The sequence below is a fragment of the Capsicum annuum genome, chromosome 7, assembly GCF_002878395.1.
Source record: "Capsicum annuum cultivar UCD-10X-F1 chromosome 7, UCD10Xv1.1, whole genome shotgun sequence".
Taxonomy (NCBI): Eukaryota; Viridiplantae; Streptophyta; class Magnoliopsida; order Solanales; family Solanaceae; genus Capsicum; species Capsicum annuum.
The window spans coordinates 213,706,495-213,711,125 of NC_061117.1; the positions used below are offsets into that span (position 1 = coordinate 213,706,495).

Genomic DNA, 4,631 nt, shown 5'->3' on the forward strand with positions numbered 1-4,631 from the left:
CCTACCCGGGACGTACCCTTGACACCCCTGATCATGAATCAACTTACAAATTAACTTTCCGAGGTCAGGAAGGTCGAAAATAAAAACATCCAAGTTTAGGAGTTCAAAAGTGACTAAGTCCCTTTTTACACTTAGAATATTTTCAGATCATTAACCCACTTAACATACTACGAAATGAGGTATTTGGTCGAGGACATCACGGGGTGTTACATAAAGATAGTGGTGAAGCAGGGGTAATACACTACTAACAACATGCCCACTAATTTGCTAAAATAGTAAATAGAAAAATACAGAAATTGACTTAGTAAAACTTAATTCCACTTAATACTAAAAAACAGGACCATAACAAGACTCTGCACACGATTGATATTGACGAATTAGTCAACACTTAATATCAGACTTAGTTCGCTCCGTTCAATTTTACTCAGTTTAACTAAGCACCTGGAGCTTTGATTTTTCTTTCTTCAACTTTACATAAAACTAAGGTGTATGTCCAAGAAAAGGAATAACACCAGGAATTAGTAGAAAATAAAGAGAGAAGCAATGATTGTTGTCCATAGACTGTATTTTCTTATCTTTTTCATCATTTATCTCCACATTTTTTTCATCCAGGTTTTCTTTTTTCCAAAATTGCTTTTGCCTATCTTTTACCGGGAGTTCTAACTAGATTTTCTTAATTGACTTAAAAGTAATCACAAAAGATTTCAGCAGAAAACTCAGGGAAGGAGGATTTGGCTCTGCATATGAAGGAACACTCAGTGATGGTGCCAAAGTAGCTGTGATTCATTCTTAACAGAAGTAAAGATAGTCGGTAGCATTCACCATGTCAATCTTGTAAAACTCATAGGATTTTGCGCCAAAAAGAGTGAGAGGCTTCTGATCTATGACTACATGGTAAATGGATCTTTGAATAGGTGGATTTCTGCTAAAATCAAGAGAATCGGGTTTACATGGAACACAAGGCAAAGGATAATATCAGATATTGCGAAAGGGTTAACTTGTCTACATGAGTATCCCAGCCATAAGATTAATTCATTTGGACATCAAACCACAAAACATCCTTCTAGATCAATATTTCAATTCTAAGATATCTGATTTCGGATTGTTGAGGCTAATTGAGAAAGAAAAAAGCAAAGTTGTGACTAGAATGAGAGGAACACCAGGGTATTTAGCCCCCTGAATGGTTCAGCTTAGTAATCACTGAGAAAGTTGATGTGTATGCTTTTGGAATTGTGCTTTTGAAAATTCTCTGTGGGCGAAAGAATTTGGATTGGTACCAAGCTGATGAAGAAGATGTCCATTTGCTAAGTATTTTCAGGAGAAAAGCGGAACAAGAGCAGCTCATGAATATGGTGGACAGAAACAAGGGTATGCAGCTCCATAGAAAAGTAGTGACAAAAATGATGAGTTGCTGCATAGTGTCTACAGGGCGATTTCTCCAAGAGACCTTCCATGTCATTGGTGATTAAGGTACTAGAAAGTTTTGTGACTATTGAAACCAACTTAGATTATAATTACAGAAATGTACCTAAGGTTGGGACAGGCAACCAACAGAGAGAAGCCACTATCAATTCAAAATTTCCTTCAATTTTATCGGGACCAAGGTAAGAAAATATTACGATTTATAGTCTTCGAAAGAACTAATTTATGGTTAGGTAATGTCAAATATTGCAACATGTCCAATTTATGGTGTATGAGATTATAATTCATGAAATGTGATGTAACATAAATTTTAGATTTTCGAGCTTAAAGCATTATTAAAGTTTCTGAAAAGTGAAAAGTCCGTGAGAAATCTTATTATCTGTCACCGTAGATATATTCTTTTCAAGGATGCAAGCATGACAACCAACCGAGGAAAATAAACCGTAGAAAGAAATGAGTCCGATTGACATACTATGCCTCAATGTACAGGTGCCTATACAAGTCTGTACCTGTCTTAGAATCACCTATTCCTTCAGTTTTCACATCATTTACTTCAATTAAGGTATCTAAGTTGTGTACCAGCCAAACTAAACTGAGTTACTAGATGTGTGTCATTACGGCGAGGGATCTCAAGAAAACATCCCCTAACTTTTGTTGACTTCTTGCACTCTTTCCAGCTGCTGGTGTTTCCACTCTTGATACGAGACTGACCAAGAACACACGAAATCACACACCAAAAATAAACCACAAGTTCAAAAACCGAGGACCCCTTTGGTGACCAACTCTCGGATTCAACAAACAATCAACAAAACGAGATGACAAGGGTGTTAACACACCAAAAACAGCCAACCAAATTAAGTTAAAACACAAGATAATGAACAAGATAACAATAACAACAATGTCGTAACAATAACAACACCTCACAGGTTACATTAACGAGAACAAGAAACCGATGGATACAACAAGATACAAGATAGATAGATAGACAAGTGAGGATATAATCTTAAGAACCCAAGAATTTGGTGGACTCTTGGACTCTTAACACTACACTCAACAAAAACCTAACTCCTACGTTTGACATGACTTTACCTCCTCTAAACACTAACGTATCAAGCCAACATTGCAACACAAGTGATATCACACTTGTTGCCCTCGTTTCGGTTTGGTGGCTATTCCAAGCCCTATAACTAAAGGTGCTACCATGTTTCAAGTCTTACATCCATAAAAAACTAAGGAAATAAGTGCTAAAAGGTTCTATTTATAGTACATTATAAAAGAAGACAAAATGACTATACTACCCTTAATGAGAGGGGCGGCCATGGTGCATTTTGGGCAAAGTGAAGTGACCAAAATGCCCTCAATGAAGACGGCCCAAAACCGTGAGCCATTAAGTGTCCAAAACCGTGAAACCCCAAGTCTTCAATGCTCCAAGCAATGTTCCACTCACGGCCTTCATGAATGGTATGCTCAATGGTAGGCTCAAAATGGGTCTTCCTTGCATATTCTTGTGCCCTTGGGGTGACCAAGTCTTGAGCCTTTAAGTGATGGTCTCCAATCATGTCTTAAAAAATTACGGTGGTCATTCGACTTGTATCAACTCTAAAGCACTATTGTTAGTTCTATTAGTTCCAGCTAACAAAATGAAAGGGAAAAGTATAAAAAGGGGTCCATCGTTTTTTGTCACAGCGTATTCAGCATACGTTCCTCGAGATATGGAAAGGATGGCCACTAAAGGAAGCGTTTTTCTAACAAATGACTTGCTCATTTAATTTACTAAACACTGAAAGCCATTCATGCTCACTGATGGCTCTTACAAGTAAACAAGAATAAGATATTAGTTTTAAGAGCTTTTCCAAACCATTCAACATCTAAATTCCTCAAATTACTTTACTTTGAATTTCTCAATTTTCAGCAACTACTACTTTAACATCGGTTGTGTCTGATTTTCATTTACGTGCATACTGGCGGACACACGCGAAATGAGGATAACAGTTTGAATACTTTCTCTCCTGTGGTGAATTGAAATGCCTGGTTTTTTGGTTTTTCTTGGACATGCACCTTCTTTTTGCGTAAAGTTGAAAGAAAACCATCCGCCCCAGCGCTTTGCTCAATTGGCAAAGGTTGAATTTAGGTGGAAGAGGTATACGGACGAGTTCATTATCCCTAAGTTTCAAAAGTGATATTTCTAAATATAATTATCCTCACAAATGAGTCCCCTTTTCCATCTTTGCCTAGTCAATACGGAAAGGGACATCAGAGAAGTCTTCCTATGCTATCATTTTCCAAGTTAATTTCGCTATTTTGGCACTTATCTCTACGTTAATGCCAAGTTTTCCACTAAAGGGCCTTTCCTAAATTCCAGCTAAATAATTGTTCAACCCCACAGACAAATCTAGGACCACTGCGACTTTCACGCACAACTTTATCTTCTTCTGTACCTCAATAATGTTGTTTAGTTCTAATTTTCTCTATAAATCAGTTTCTTTTAGATTTTGGTCTCTTTTTCTATCTTACCCTAGTAATAGGGCATCACATTTAATTTTGTCCCAAGTGCTAGTATCATTTTCCAAGCTTCCACTAAGTTCTAACACTATTTTCAGCAGCTGACTTTGCCTACAACGAAAGACTTCTCATTTTATTTAACAAAATTCAATTATGAATCGTGTCCATAAATTCAGTTTATCAAGGAAAGCCTGAATTTGGTTAGTTCTTTCAAGCGGTGACAAACCATTGAAGTACCGAATCCTCATAGTTCTATTATATGTCTGATTTCTCATATCTTTTCTTGTATAAATTCAGAAGTTCTATAAGTTAATGATATGTCAAAATTTTAATGAATTCTTTATGCTTTTGTAATTTAATTCGGTTTTAGAAGAGTTTATGTTTCAACACTTTCCACCTAGATTTTCTAGTAGTCAAGGTTGAACAATAATTGAGTTGAAACATCGAAATGGTCAAAATGGTCCCATCAGTGAAAAAATAGAGCTCCCAGTTTGAACAATGTACGTACATTTTGAACCACAAATACTAAAATATAACAAATTCAGCTCTAAAAACTTAATATCTGAACCCGTCTAATTAAAATGAGGATCCAGCCTACACAACTGCTGGAAAGAGTGTTACAACTTACTAGTCAACAGAAGTTTTGAAAATGACTGCCCATGGCAAAAGTTTTTGTATTGATTGAAAGAAAGAGAAACCGAATCTAA

General features: G+C 36.4%; 1 pseudogene; it reads left to right on the top strand.

Moving 5' to 3' along the window:
* Window positions 1-393: 393 nt before the first annotated feature.
* Window positions 394-1,780, top strand: LOC107877348 (annotated as a pseudogene).
* Window positions 1,781-4,631: the final 2,851 nt, after the last annotated feature.